The sequence below is a fragment of the Ambystoma mexicanum genome, chromosome 9 (genome assembly GCF_040938575.1).
Source record: "Ambystoma mexicanum isolate Mex_15411 chromosome 9, UKY_AmexF1_1, whole genome shotgun sequence".
In the NCBI taxonomy this organism is placed as follows: domain Eukaryota; kingdom Metazoa; phylum Chordata; class Amphibia; order Caudata; family Ambystomatidae; genus Ambystoma; species Ambystoma mexicanum.
In genome coordinates, this window is record NC_090931.1 from 807,223,974 (window position 1) to 807,241,003 (window position 17,030).

The following is a 17,030-nucleotide window of genomic DNA, read 5'->3' on the forward strand; positions in this document are numbered from 1 at the left end:
TTTGTGATGCCATCTTTCATGTCCTGGGTGTTAGTGCTAGCAGTGCACAGTGGTGCAGGCAGTTATGGTTGCTTAGCCTACCATAACTGGTGAATTTCAGGGGTTTTTCTGTTTTACTTTGAACCATAATGTCACGTTTGTAAAGTTTTTTTTTGTGAATTTCCCAGGTTTTTAGTAGCGCAACCTAACCATAACGTCCCTTTAACAAAGTTTTTTTTTTTTTACAGAATTGTTTAATATATATACATGCTGATTTATTCAGTCCAGTCCGAGATATAGTGATACTCGTGACCGTGATATTGTTTATTTATCTATATGGTTGTGGGTCATTAGCTGCTGTGCTGAAGTCTTATAAGTCAGAGGAGATTCCACAGACATAAGAACTGAGAATACTTATTTGTTGTATAAAGGAAACCATAGCTGCTGTTGGTCTTTATATACAAATGTGTCCAGAAAACGGATAATTGTTGTCTATGTCTGTGCTGTAAATGTTAATGGCACCTCCCCTCCCACCCCCCACCTCCCACACTCGATTTACTAGTACCTTTAATAGTAAAGTGTGGTTATATGACAAAGGAAAGTTCACTTTATACACATCACTGTGTAACCAAAGGGAGCACCGAATGGATATAACTAACATCTATTTCCGTTTAAGTATCTAAGATACATGACAAATGAAAACCACTAACATGTAGCCTCATTCTCGCTGCAGAGTGTGTGACCCTTCAACAGGGCAAATGGTTTGGGGCAGGGAGCAGGATGGAAAAACTCTACAACAGGGTTCAAAGTGAGAGGTGCCTCAAAATACACCCACCCCACAGAGGTATGGTCACACACAGGTGGTGTGAGAGAGAACACCCCTAAGGCCCCCCATTCCTATAACGAGAACAATAATGACATGCTTGCAGGACTCAGATCAGCCATCCCCTTTCCCCTGTATCTCCTCCAAAAAGGAACAAGCAGCCTTTGTTTGCATGAACATGTGGGTCTTTCGCGTGTAAATTTCCCTCAACGATGCCGGGTGCAGTATGGCGGCATCTACACCAAGCCTGGCTCATTTTTACTGCTCGAAATCCTTCACTTCTGAGCTGGATATCCCTGGGCAGATGGGAGATACATGAACTTTGCAACCCCTAAAAAGGGTCTCCCCTGTCATAGTGAGAGTTCAAAGAAGCAAACCTATCCCTCTCTCTCGGGTGATCAAGTTCAGCTAACCCCCTTGTAAGTGTCTGATGGCTCTCCGGACCGTCACCAAGGGAGACACAGCCAAAGATTAAAGTTCAGTCTCAAGGAGAACGTGTATTATGTCTAAATGATTCTTCTGCAGAAGCTACAAGCAGGCCCAGTATGTGCAGATGGCTGCCCTGAACATATTTGCACACTTTACAGATTGCATTCCAAGGTGCATAATGGACATGACAGCACATTTCCGAAATTGCTGGTAGTATACGTCTCTTCTGCCAGCCTAACGCTAGCATTGGGTCTCCACTTCCCTGGGCATTCCTTGCAGCTCTTGAATCGATGCATGCGCTCATGCCACAAATGTGGTTTCCAAGCTGTCACCTATGCCTCAAGGATCCTGAAGTAGGATGTAGTTAATCATGAAGTGCCTGCATGTGTAGTGTCTCCCCCTGATTAAATACAGGCGCCTGGTCATCACTCATGTCAGATATTCCTTTTGAAGACTCACGCACTGCAGATGGGGCCCTCAGGGCAATACAGGTTTCCCTTTACTGTTTACTCTTGTTGTCCTTGGGTGACATAGTCTTTACTGGCCAGGGCTACAGCATAGGATGATACACATCCCTGGAGGGCCGCTATGGATACCTTCAAAATGCACCAAGTTCCTTTGGGTACAGGATGATTTGCATTCCCAACTAAAACTGGAGGGGGTGAGGTGAGGGCACTGCACTTCACATCTGTCAGGTGGGCAGGTCTAGTCTATCCTGTTTCTGCCCAAGCGCTGACTATGATAGTCTTCCCCCTGAACTTCCCTATGCCACAGTGAGTTCACCTTTGCAGGATCTCATTAGTGGTGCCATTACACCTCCAGATGCCGGATCAGCCACAGACTGCTACCACAATGTTTCTGGTGAGCCAAGCATTCTTCTGGCCCTCATCTTATCCATAGTGATGTGAGCCGCAATCTTGGGCTGCAAGTCAGAGGCTCCAGGCAACCAGCATAAAATCACAAGAGATAGCAGGCTAAGATGTTGACTGAGATGGTGCTGGAAGGAGCATTGCTTGTCCCAAACTACTTCATACACCCTACCAATAAGCCATTAAACCTCTCGGGCTGAAGAATCTATCCTGGAAATGGGGCATGTGCTGAAAACCCGGGCAGTCACAGCTATGCTGGAGCTTGGGAAGCTCTGTCCCCTGGTGAGGAGCTTTGAGTTAAAATAAACTACCCTTTCAAGTTGAGTGCAGAATCTTGCCAGATCAAAAATAAATCCTTTCTGTCTCTAGCATAAAATGCAATATGATATCAAATTTAGGGATCATTGAAGATTCGAGGTTGCCAAAGTTCTGCAGGAAGGCATTGGCTAGATTTGGAGCAAAATTGGCATCTATGGAATTTCCTTTTATTTGTAGATTGAATCGTTTGTCCTGTCGGAAAAACCTCTTTTGTATTATTACAATATTTTTATCTTCAAGAATAGTTGTGTACAATGAAGTAACATCAAGTGTTACTAAAATTAGACCCTTGTGAGGTACAGCGTTTTGCTTAGCATTTCTCTTTGGTATCTTCAGAGAAAGTGCCATCACGGCTAATCAATTGCTGTAAAATGAAATCAAAGATGGTAGATAATGGTTCCAAAATACTTTGGCCCTCATTACGACCCTGGCGGAGATCGCGGTGCAATATGCACCATGGAGCACGGCGGAAAGCTGCCAATACCACCATGGGGGTTGGCGGATTTACCGCCCCATTCCGACCTTGGCGGGGCGGTAAATCCCCAATCCCCATTTTACCCTTCCCCATTCCCATTTTTGCCCCATAGGGTATAATGGGAGTGGGGAAGGCGTTAATTACGCCACCGTAAAATACGGTGGCGTAATTAACAACAAGGTCCCGTAGCGCCATGGATTTCTCTGCCCGGAAAAACCAGGCGGAAAACGGCTCCATGGCGCTACGGGAACTCGTAGTAGGGCGGAAGGGTCCGCCGCGAATACCGCTGGCGTAAACCCACTCCGCCAGGGTCGTAATGAGGCCCTTTGTCTTTGTGAGACTATTGGGCTGTTAGGGGATTTAGCTACTTTTCAACAACACATTCCAATTATATTTGTTATTTGCATTTGTATATCGATGACACACAGGGATCGCTAAACCTTGACCCAAACAAAAATAAGTACCAACAAATCACTGACCTCTTCTAGAAAGTCATGCCTGGACCATCGACAAACACCTGTGCGTGAAATAAACACAGACAAAAATATCATATTTTGTGTGCTTGCTACGGCTAATACATTCCCTTCAAATGCTCCCCTTTGATTGGCTCAGGCCAATCCCAACAGAACAATGAAAACATGTAGGGGTTATCTTCGATAATCAACACTCCATCCAATCCCAAATCAACTACCTTGCCCAAATCACACACCTAACCCCATGTCCTAAGGACATTTGCCCCTACCTTGGAATGACCCAAATAAATGACATTACGAGATATGATATGATCGGTTATTTATAACGCGCTTAATACCCAGAGGTTTCTAAACGCGGACCCGGGGATCGAACCTGTGTTGCTGTGTGCCGTCTTACTTCCAAGGCGAGCACTTTGCCCCTGAGCTATCCTCCCGAGAGAGCTTTAGTGTTGCCACAACTAGACCATTGCAATAGCCTCTAGCCCGTCCTGAACAGATACCAGTTACATCAACTCCAACTAGTCCAAAATAAAGCAGCCAGACATGTCCCAGCCACAGTACTGGAAGCCCTCAAATGTCTCCTGAAAGGGAAACAAATCCTACACAAGGCACGGTGCCTCATCGTCCAAATCCTGGAACAAACAGCCTTTGCTACCTAAATCAACACATCAATAAATAGGTTCCAAGGAGAACATTGCCATATACACTAAGGAACAACCTAACTACCACTTTCTTGAAAAGATCGAGACATAGGGGGGAGAGCCCTAGCAGGAGTAGGCACCCAACATTGGAACAATATTCCACTTCACCTTAAAAAACCCAACTACAGATGAAATTGCGTCCCTCCAAACAGCCCATCTACATCTCTTCTCTTTGAAATCCAGACTCTACATCAGTAACAATAATTGACCTATACCTCATTTCGAGGGTAATTATCTACGACCATGCTTCTGCAAGAACCCATATCACTTTGCTTTTACCTGTAGCACCTTCAAGACAACCTTAGATTAACATGCTAACCTTCCTTCTGTCTACCTAGGCCACGTGAAAGGGTATCTGACCTGTCCCTACCTCACCCATTATGAAAATGTATGATGCACCTCACCAATTATGTACATTTATATACATGTATGGATTGAACCAAGATTCTGGTAACCCTATGACCAATCTACCTGTCCATCAACCCACACTGCTCAACCAACCATGATTACCATTGCATCCACTGGCCCCACAAACTGCAATGCATGGCAATCTGCACAACCACTGGAACTGCCATTTACCGATATGTACCTGTAATGACAACGTGAGCCTGTAATTAACCCCTGAAATTCCATTTTTGTTGAGTGCCTCTAACTTCTATCTGGTACTTTGAAGTATGCCTCTCACTAGCTGGCGCTATACAAGCTACACATAAAATAAAGACAATTGTTGTTTATGACCTTCTGGTAGGAAATTGCGAATAGAATTTTAGGATGTTCCACTGTGAGTAATTAAAATCAATGCCTGTTTTTTTGACAACCTGAATCAAACAGGCAATTCTGTTAGTGGGATCTCCAGCAAGTGAATGCTAGGTGGCGGCTTCATCGATTAGTGGTCCCATAACCTTTGCTAGGTAGCACATGAGCTTTATCCTCACTGTGGCTTCCGCATTTGGCAGCTGTTTTATTTTTTATAATAATGTTCCTTTGTAGTTCAGAAACGGCTTCACTTTCTTTCTTATGGGTATTTTGCCTTTTTTTACTAATAAGGTTTTTTATTTGACGTATAATTGTGTTCTTCTTTTTTTTAAAACTAGTTTATTCATTTTATAAGCATATTGTAAAATATATTGAACTAAACCACCTTATCCACACATAATACAAAACAATGAAAACAAGCAGTACTTCTTCCCCCACCACCTTAAATACAATCACATCTCTAGAACCTAACCTAAGCAATGTGGACAAGTGGGTGGAGTAAAAGGGAAAGAAAGAGAGAAAGAAAAGAAAGGAAAAAGAGAGAAAAATCAAGAAATGTATACAAATATAATTGTGTTCTTAAAAGTTTTACAGTCTGCATTTGTGAGATAAACAACGTTTTAGGGTTTGAATTTTCTTTGCAAAACAATTTCTTGAATTTCTGCCAGGTTTCAGTGGGAAAAATACAAGTTAAAAGTTCTCAATGAATGATGGCATTCTGTTAAAGATCGGAAATGTTATTTGATTGGATGTTGTGAGAATAAAGGATGGGCCTTATTTTATGGGAGGTGTTTTCTGTGATAGATAACATTCATTTACACATGTTGATTACTAGGGCTCTTCGAACATTGTGGTTTTGTGCAGTCTTTTCCTCCTTCCTCCTGCCTCTGCAGGTTTCTCCAACCTAAAAAGTCACAAATTGGTGTGATGCCGCGGTATAACAGGAAGTTGACTGTTGTTAGGAACTCCTGTGTGTTCCTTAGTTCTAGACGTTTCAGTTTGAGTTGAATGCAGGCCAGGCCTCACAGATGGTGAAGAATCTTGTGGGTCCATGTGTTTTCTTTTTTCAATGGAATTGTTGTTGTGGATTTTCTAGACTGTTGCACACCTATGTGCAAACTGCGGTATATTGGTATTCAAACATATCTCCAAAGCACATTTTAATGTTCATTTTTATAAAATTGTTGATTGATGAGTTTCAGTGATTTTGTTCAGGGCTCCTCCTTCTTTTGCCCACTCGCCAATGGAACTGGATGGTTTGAAGTTATTAACACGTCAGTCGCTTTGATATTTATTTATTTAATTTTACATTTCATAAGCGCACAAGGGCATCAAGGCGCATTTAACAGTCACGTATTTTTACTTAGTGGAAAAAGTGGAGGTAAAAAAAGGAAGGAGGTATCAGGTACAGTGTCTTGGTGTCTCAACTACTAGAGGAAGAGCCATGTAACACATCTTGAGATATTTGAAGTTTCTTTATGGTAAACAGTAGTAAATCGAGGGAGCACTTATTAAGAATTGAATTGCATAGGTTAAGTGAACCTTCATCGGTATTGCAACAAAATGGAATGTAATCATGTCTGTAATCCTCTCGGAGTATTTTTGTGTTTTAAAAATCCAATAATTTAACTGCATGTAAGCAGATCCTTACTGCTTCAAATGCAATTCTAATAGTTTGACAGATCTATACCTTAAAAAGACAACATTTCATAGACCAGCAGATTGAAAAATAGCTGTAGCCTACTCTTCTTTGGAGGATAAGCAAGGCGTGCTCTGAGCTGTGTCATCGAAAGTGTTGCTCGTGGTAGTTTATCATAGAACTGTTGATTGATAATGAAAGTGAAAGGTTATAGTGCTTTGTTCTGACTGGCAAACACCAAGGTTTAGCCAAAAGTTGTTGAAGTAGTCAGCCGCACTCCATGTGTTTAACAGGATTCCTAGTGATTTCATCGAAAAAAAGCATCATCACACCATTGATGATGCCACACCATTGTAGATGCCGTCACACTTGTATTATAAATGAAGGGATTGACTCGATAAAAAATATTCAAGCATATGCCACTCTAGAAGAAATCAAACAATGGGCTGATGGTTTGGCGAGATTGGATGAGGAAGGGTGTTGGGTAGATAATTCAAAAGGAAAATGGATGTTACCCAATGCATATGTAAACGCTATGATCGCAATGTCTTATGGTCCCACTCATATATGTGCTAGGAAGATCTGTAAAATGTTAGAATCTGTCTGGGAAAATGTGAACATCTCAAAAACTGCTGAGAGTTTTGTCCAGAATTGTATTGTTTGCCTACAGCATAATGTGGGGAAGGGTACGTCGACACCGAGGGGTAGTTTTGGTCCACCCTCTGTGCCTTTTGAAGTAATTCATTTCGACTTCATCGAGATGGAGCACTGTAATAATTTCAAGTACATCCTGGTAGTCATTTGTGCTTTTAGCAAATGGGCTGAAGCCTTCCCTGTGAAAGATGCCACAGCAATGACAACAGCGAACACCATGCTTAAGGAATATTTTCCTAGGTTTGGTTTGCTGAGGGTCATCTGGTCGGATAATGGTCCACATTTTATCGCTGCTGTCACTCTGCAAGTATGCGCGGGATTACAGATCGATAAACGGTTCCATTCGGCTAGACACGCTCAAAGTGCTGGACTCGTAGAATGCCACCATTTTATTTGAAAGAATAAGATTGCTAAGATCTGTGCCAGCAGTAATCTGAAATGGCCGGATGCCTTACCGATAGCACTACTGTCTATGCGAACAACCCCACAGACTAGAACTGGGCTCTCCCCGTTTAAAATTATTATGGGGAGGCCAGCTAGCATTTGGAACCTCCCCAAACCCGGATATCTGAAGGATGTAGAGCATTTGCTTTTCTCTGAATACTGCGACCGGTTAACTCAAAATTTGTATTTGATTTATCAACAGGTGGGAGAAGCCCACCCAGTTAAATACGAATATGAGGGGCCAGGTCACAGAATTCGACCCGGCGACTCAGTGCTCATGAAGTCATTTGGGAGAGCATCCAGCCTCACAATGCGTTGGAGAGGGCCTTTTCAGGTCCTGTTGGCCACACAGACTGCCGTACGAGTAGCTGGGAAACGACATTGGATACACGCTACGCATCTCAAGAGGATACCTTTTCCTTTGCCACACGACAGAGAAGATAAGAAGAAAACTACTTGCACTGTTTCTGATGATCAATCAGTCTTGAACAGCATCAAGGGTCTTTTGTAGACACTTCCTGAGCCCACGGGGCCTGCGGAGACTGCTGCTTTGTCTCTGAACTCTTCTTCAGATCCTTCTGCACCCTTGCACGATTCCGTTGCTATTTCACGACTTCCATCAGGAAGCAACGACACACTGTTCGCAGATCACACAGTACCTGGAGTCTTAAGGTACAATCTGCGTCCACGGCACTAGACTTACTGCACAGCACGGCTGTGCCCACAGGAAACAACTGTTGAGCTTGTCCTTTGCCACTTTTGCGCTGCAGCATAAGCAAGTGGCTGGGGACTGGGAAAAACTATCTTCAATCAAGAACCACGTGATCAGGAGATCACCAGCAAATGGACTACAGTGTTTTTCACAGGAACTTTTCGGGAAAGAGCTTTGAGGAACAATGTCTGTCATCATCTCTACTCGTGCGGAGCAACCGATCGATCGTGTGGCTAACAAAGACATTGGACAGACAAATACATGGTCCTTGAGGACGTATTGTTTTCTTATAATTATGTTAACCGGTCTTACAAAAGTAGTTACTCTTGGGTTTTGGTATATTGAAGGAGTGCGTCCACTTGAAATATTTTTGCCTACTGAGAATGTTCCCACTATGTCTACACCTTTCGTGCACCTGCGCACTCTATCTCTTAGGGACTCCCAACATAGACAGAGCTATCACAACAATACACTTCTGTTCATAATGGATGCGACTCATGCAATTCTGAATAGAACAAATTGTTGGATCTGTTTGCATTTGCCACAGCATGGGGATAAAGGGTTGGGCTGGTATATTCATCCTTTGCCTTTAACTACTGCATGTTATGCCTCTCTAAGGGCCCTATTATTCGGTCTTTGGAATGATAGCATCTCAGGGAACTTTGACGGGACTAATTTAAATGAGTTTGAAAGGCGTGTACTGACACCCCTGGGATGCTCACTTTTTGCAAATAGGAGCAAGCTCAATGTTGCTTCTATTAGGCCTTCCGATAGACTATCTAGTCCTTTCCAATCGTTAATCTCTTTCAAGATGGCTCAGGTAGGCAACCGGGATGCCACACCACCTTCCTAAACTATCAATCATAGCCCCAACTCTGTCTCCTCTGCATACAAAGGAATGGTTCTCAGTCAATGGGTACTTTCAAGGGTTGTACCAATGTTGAAAACTTGACCAGTGAGGACAGACGTTTGTATGTAGGTGATCCTGTTTCTTTCATTTGCGGTAATGAAGCTTATCCGTGGCTACCTAGGGATTGGCAGGAAACTTGTTATTTGGGTATCTTGCTACCAGGGGTATATGTAGCTAGTACCACTGAGATCTCTAAGGCTCGTCCAAGGCGGACGAGAACGGTGATACTCCTTCACAAGTCATGGGTGATGTAGCGAAATCCTTTGTGCCATTTTGGGGACAGATCATGAATTCCGAGGATATTAGGAGACTGGCAAGCGGATTGGAGAGAACCAACAACCGGACCACCAATATACTCTACAACATGACTCTAGAACAGAAACCAATTAGGTTAGTGGCTCTACAGAACCGGATGGTGTTGGACATCATCCTGGCTGAGCGTGGTGGAGTATGTAAATTGGTGGGATCCGCTTCTTGTGTTTTCACACCTGACTCCTCCCCGACCATATTCAAGGCAATACAAAATCTGCATGCCCTAAGATCAGAAGTGCATGTTCCTGAGGGAAACTGGGATCTTAGTACTTGGTTCTGGGACTTCTTACGGTCCTGGGGATGGAAGCTTCTCTCAGTCTTGATGGTAATCTTTGGTATTTTTTGGTTCTGTTGTTGTTGCATACAATGTCTTCCTGCCATATGTTCGATGTTAGGGGGATGTTGTGCGCAAACTGTAGGAACATTAGGACCGAAAATGCACACAACTGAGAAGATGACTAATTCATTTGTGATGAAGGATATTACTGTCAAAGATCTAATGGCGATTGATATATCTGATGAATGTGATTCAGGATGTACAGACATTGAGATGTGGAGTTACGAGTAAAGCGACTATTTTTAGTAAAGCTCTTGGCTTAGGCCAAAAGGAGGGTTTGTTAAATGGTAATTGTATAGTGCCTTCTTCATATTTATATTGGCCTAAGCCTAGTCGCGCTACACGGGAAAACCACGTTGCAAAGTTCTGATTTTGGGTTAACTTTGCTGCCATTTTAAGATTTATCTGCCATTTTGATTTCTACTCGTGTGTTCTTTGTTCTAAAATGGTGGACTATGTTTTCAACTTGCAACCAAGCCTCCCAACCTTTGAGTTCTGTTAATGTTTAGGCTGTCCGAGAGCCGACTCTTTATACTAGGCAATAAGACCTTGCACTGCATATGAACTGTTGTTTAAATGTTGCCTACGCTCACAAGACTCATCCTTGTATACACATTGGAACAATGTAGAACAAACCTCGAGCGTAGACATAGGCTGAATAGAATTGTAAAGAGATGTTGTGTGAAGTTTATCACGGATTTGAGAACATACATCACCATTGTGCCTACAGGGAAATACAAATCTATGTAATCCTTTGCATAATATTGTATAATCTGTATATGAACTAAGCACGAAATCTAGACCACGAATTATTAACGTGAAGAGAGGCAGGACAATATTACTCGAAATTGTATAAATGCACAAATGTTTAGACGTCCAGCACTCTCTCACCTCTCTCTGTCGGGCTGGTACACATTGCGGGTGTTGGGAGCCAGATAGCTATCTGTGTTGCTTTGTAAAATGTACAGTAATAAAAGATCTGTGAATCCTTTTAGCCTGTGATTGGTGTATTTTCTTTGTGGTACTCAGCCTCAATATTTCCTTGTTCTTTCATGACAGCAACCTCTCTCACATTCATCAGAGACATAGAGCGGCATTTCGACACGGGCTGTCAGAGGCTTAAAACAGAGCAAATGCTTACAACTAATAAAGTCACATAACGACTCTTAAACAAAGACTGCCATACCAAGGATTTCAACCTCACATGATTTGGAACTTTGATTATAATGGGCTGTCATTGATGATCCGCAGTGGACCCGAATGAGAGAAAGGGGTGGGGCTTTGACACTGTTATATGTGGTTTGCTGCCTGTAACACCTGTAGGGCAGGGAAGGCAGGGAACAATTTAAACTTCAGGCACCTCATGAAATCATTTTAGCTAAAGGTCATGGGATACTTTATCTGATCTCTGTGGAAAAACAAAAGAAACTAGCCTCAACATGTATTAATATCATGAAGAAGAATGTGCATGCAAAGTACCAACAGTAACCTCTGTTGGCAGAAGTCAGTTTCTCTTCACTTATGAACTGAATAAGAATGGTACATGTGTTGCATATTATGCCCAAAACAAAAATCATATCTTTATACTGAAATCTGTGATCAACTTGAAACACATTGCAAATTGCACATACAAATTATATCTTGTCACCTATATACAATTCAACTGGTACATAATGAGACAAATATGTAAAAAGGACAATTAATTCAATCTGCAAATACACATCATATAGGGACATTCAGTGTCTTGAACTGTGCATTCTGATCTACAGAACATAATGATCTTTATCTTATTAAACTCACCCGTTCATATCCAGTTACATTAAAATAAGAGGAATCCCTCTCCATAAGATTAGGATTGAGCCCCCCTTCCTTCTGTGCCATGAGAATGCTGCAACCCACACAGTAGTCACAAAAGGAGGGGAGGAGTTCCTTGATTATAAAATAGCTTGCACACAGATTAACAGGGCTTTAAATATTGAGGAATTATTTTGGCTACAACTGTAAGAAGATGTCTATGGAGCTGAGCCCACATGGATGACTCGTCTCCAGCCAGGCATGGGAAAGGAGCCATCTGAGGAAGAGAGAGCAGTAAGCTATGTTGGAGACGGGTTCTCATACAACCAGCTGAAAAGGAATTAGCTGAGGCAGTAACACCGATTGAAGGTCCAAGCTGATTCCCCAAAAATGAGGAGACACATTTCTTTTTTTATTGACATATGGTTAAAACATTACCTTTGACATACACAGTAAAAAAAGAAAATTAAACAGTACAAGTAAAAAGACACAAAGTACAGTTATAATTGTCATTAAATGATACAAATGTAGTAAAAAACTGAAAGCAACTATGACACTTATTAATCCCGCTTCAACCAGTTTATAAAATCAACCATTGCTAAAACTAACGAGGTAGAAGCCCCTGTTAAGCAGGTAACCCAAAGACCTTGCAGTCAATGAAAATAACCAAGTGCACATTTTCTTAAACAACATATTATGTTTCCCATGTAAATCAGGGCAGTACAATAAAAGGTGTTTTAATGTTTTGAGTTCTCTAGAATGATCACAGAATCTACACCTAACCTTACCAGACTCCAGTAGACCATATTTAACTTGCAGTTCCCTGGACTGATGAAGGTTCCACCGAAATCTTAAAAATGTTCTGCATACAATTCTATTTGGGTTTAATAGAGATAAGGTGCCACTGAGCCCATCTTATTATGATCGAATTGCAGATGCTGCAGATACTGATAACCTGTCATGTCACGCGGGAGACTGGGGTCTGCCGCTCCCATTTCCTCCTGGCGAGTCTACCCGCGCGTTCGCGTCTGGGGACTCGCCGGGAGGGGAGCAACGGATTACAGGGCCGGCGGCCTTCGGCGCATGCGCGGAGGCCCTCTCTCTCGGTTCCGCGCATGCGCCGTGGGGCTTTGCCTTCCAAGCCTCGTTCTGGGTTCGCCGGCGCCCGGAAACGGAACGGTTTGCGTTCCAGGCCTCTCGGGCGCCGGCGGCCCATAAAAGAGGCCGCGAGTCAAAGCGGGCCGCGTCTCAACGCGGTTCGCTTCGCTTTCCTCGTTGTTCCTGCCCAGCCTTACCTGTGGCCTGTCCTGGGCCTACCTGCCTCCAGCCTTACCTGTGGCCTGTCCTGGGCCTACCTGCCTCCAGCCTTACCTGTGGCCTGTCCTGGGCCTACCTGCTTGCCTCCAGCCTTACCTGTGGCCTGTCCTGGGCCTGCCTGCCTCCAGCCTTACCTGTGGCCTGTCCTGGGCCTGCCTGCCTCAGCCTTACCTGTGGCCTGTCCTGGGCCTGCCTGCCTCCAGCCTTACCTGTGGCCTGTCCTGGGCCTGCCTGCCTCCAGCCTTACCTGTGGCCTGTCCTGGGCCTGCCTGCCTCCAGTCCTTACCTGTGGCCTGCCCTGGGCCAGCCTGACTCCAGTTCTTATCCGGGTCCTGTCCTGGGCCTGCCTGCCTTCAATCCTCACCTGGGTTCGGCCCTGGGCCAGCCAGCCTCCAGCTACTACCTAGGTTCTGCCCTGGGTCAGTCTTCCCTCAGCCCATTCCGGAGTTCTGTCCTGAGTCATCATTGTGTAGAGGGGACTTATCCCACACTAGCCTGCATTCCCCCTGTTCCATCTTGGGCACGTTCCTACAGTTCTCTAATTGGCCAGACAACTAGTTCCAACTGTCCTCACTCTTTCCTGTCTTGCCTGACTCCGAATCTCATCCTGTGTACCATTGGAACTATCTGCACCAGCCAAGCTCCTTTGCCTACTACGAATACCTTTCTGCTACACTGGTCTATCTATCAACTGTCGCTGCACTGAGGTTCTTGGAAGATTCATGGTCTGGACAACAAGCTCTACCTGGACTATGGTTCCCTCCATCTGAGCCTACATCCTCTTGTCATGCTTACCTGGGAGAGTGCCTTTGTGACATTGGGGGTTGGTCCATCCTTCACCCAGTTCCTCCTTTGGGTGGTGGAGAGGCTGATTCCTCGTGCCGCTATCTCATCAGTTCCTGGACTCCAGACTGGCGACCTCTGCAAGACCAACCACCAAGACTACAGGTACGCGGTCCTCTCGGGCCAATCAGCTTGACAGATTGAGACGCCTTCCTCCTGATTCAGAGATGGATGAATCGCAGGACATGAGGAACGAGTTGCTAGCGCTCAGGGCCGAGATGACCACCCTGCGTCAGGAGAATCAAACATTACGACAAATGATAACGCAAGGAGCACCTAGTACCTCTCAAGGAGAGGGATCATTGGCTCATACAACACCCATCAAATTCGACGGAGACCCTAGACGGGTGGCGGAGTTTTGTAACCACTCAGAATACACTTTCTCTTCAGGTCTACCTACTTCAACACTGATAGGGCCAAGATTGGTTACATCTTGGGGAACCTAACTGGGAACGCATTAGCTTGGGCAACTCCGTTTGTGGTTACGAACAGTCCTATTTTGAATGACTTTGCTGCCTTTGAAAAGGCCTTTCTTGAGGTATTTCAGACGCCGAACCTGGCCTCCGTTGCACGGAATCAATTGATGGACTACAAACAGGGAAGCAATGACGTCATCACCTACATCAGCCGTTTCCGACTTTTGGCTACTGACTCCCAGTGGCCCGAAATTAGACATAAGACACTGTTTCGTCGAGGCCTGAGAGAGGAGTACAAGGATGAGTTACTTCACATCCCTGAACCAGAGAGCCTTCAACTCTTGATCGATCAAGTACTCCGTATTGACCAAAGGCTAGCCGAACGAAAGGCTGAGAGACGTCGGCTTGACAGAATCGGTCCCCGGACAACCAACACACCTGCTGGTTCGTTTGGGTCGACCGAGTCCGGACCTGAGCCCATGCAAGTAGGAGCCATGAGGGGACCTTTGATGGAAGAAGAGAAGAAACGAAGGAGGTCTTTGCGTTTGTGTCTTTACTGTGGAGCAGCTGGACATTATTTGGGTACGTGTCCTTTGCGTCCGCAGAAGAAGAAGTCGGGAAACTAGGAGACCTGTCGTATACAGGAAGGGCAACGACAGGTCCCATTCCTTCCTCAGACCCTTCTGTTATTTGTTCTATACGTCTGCCCATGCAACCAGCGGTACTACAGACCCTGAAGGTCCGAATTAAACTACCAGACAAGAACCTGGAAGTATCCGGTCTACTGGACTGTGGGGCTTCCGGCAATTACATCGACGAAACGTTCGTCACCAGACATAAGATACCACTCGTTTCCAGACACACGCCTCTGTCGGTGGAGCTTATTGATGGTACTCCCTTGTCTTCTGGACCCGTTAGTCAGTTCACAGTTGGACTGGCCCTTCTGATTGCTGATCATTACGAGGAACTAGCCTTTGATGTTATCAAGTCACCGAACTACAAGATGGTCTTGGGATTACCTTGGTTGCAACACCACAATCCTTTGATAGACTGGAGAACCCAGACCTTGACCTTTTCATCCGAACGGTGTGCTCAAGAATGCAAGCTACCGGTTCCCACCAGGACCGTCTCGACTTCACTAATAACGGACAGCAATGGGGTTCATCTATGTTCCACGTCTCTGGTCCCACAGGAATATTCCGAATTCAAACAGGTGTTTTCTGAACCTGGCAACATACCCCTTCCTCCACACCGTTCTTTTGATTGCTCCATTGACCTGCTACCGGACCACGTTATTCCCCATGGGAAACTATATGCTTTGACACGTGACGAGAAGCTAGTTCTTCAGGAGTATTTGTCGGAGAGTCTAGAAAAGGGGTACATTGTGCCATCGAAAACGCCTGCAGGATTCCCCCTGTTTTTTGTAAAGAAAAAAGAAGGTACATTGAGACCCTGTGTCGACTACCGGCAGTTGAATGACATAACAGTCAAGGACCGGTATCCTTTACCCTTAATTCGCAGTATCCTTGAAACCCTGCATACTGCGCGAATCTTCTCCAAATTGGACCTCCGCGGAGCTTATCATTTGGTGCGCATCAGGAGTGGGGACGAGTGGAAGACAGCTTTCAAGACATCTTTTGGGCATTTTGAATACAGGGTTATGCCTTTCGGCCTATGTAATGCTCCCGCTGTTTTTCAACGATTCATGGACTACATCTTTGGTGACCTGTTAGGATTATCCGTTTGGGTTTATCTGGACGACATATTGATATTCTCTAAATCCTTAGACGAGCATGTGGAACATGTTCGTGAGGTCCTTCATCGGCTGTCCGTCAATAACCTGTTCGCCAAAGCGGAGAAATGTAGCTTTCACCAACCCAGCATTGAATTCTTGGGATTTGTAATCAATCAAGAAGGCATTGGGATGGATCCCAAGAAGGTGCGAGCCATACAAGAATGGAGACATCCACACGATATCAAGGCTCTCCAACGCTTCCTGGGATTCGCAAACTTTTACAGGCGCTTTATCCCACAGTTCTCACAGATCTCGGCGCCCCTCACCAGGCTAACCAGCAGCAAGATCACGTTCGAATGGGATCTCGTGGCTTCCCGGGCTTTCGACGTATTGAAGTCGGCCTTTATGGCTGCCCCGATCCTGCGCCATCCCCAGGAAGAGTTGCCTTACATAGTGGAGGCCGATGCTTCCAGCTTTGCTGTAGGGGCAGTCCTTCTTCAGAAAGATCCGACCACGTTGGTAGAACATCCAGTAGCCTATTATTCTCGCAAGTTGAGTCCCAGCGAACGAAACTACGCGGTGATTGAAAGGGAACTGTTAGCCATCAAGACCGCATTCGAGGAATGGAGACATTTTCTCCTCGGAGCACGCTTTTCTGTGGAGGTGCGGACAGACCATCGCAATCTGCAATATCTTCGCTCTCTGCAATGTCGGACTCCTCGTCAAGCCCAGTGGGCCTTCTTCTTCTCTTCGTTTGAGTTCCATGTTACTTATATCCCGGGAACCTCCAATACGAAAGCGGATGCGCTTTCCAGGTCCCTGGAAAACGTAGATGGGACGCCCTGTCCAGAACAGCCACTGATTTCTCCTCGCCATTTTCTGCTGGCCTTGTCCTCTCACCTTAAGTCCATCGCGGAAGCCACTCGGTCGGATCCAGAAAGAACGTCCCTTCTTAGTCGGCAACTAGTATCAGAACGAGATGGACTGTTGTTTTTTCAAAGAAGACTCTACATACCCAGAGGAGCCATTAGAAGGGGCATTCTACACGGATTCCATGATTCACCCATAGGAGGACATCGCGGGGTCAGAGCCAC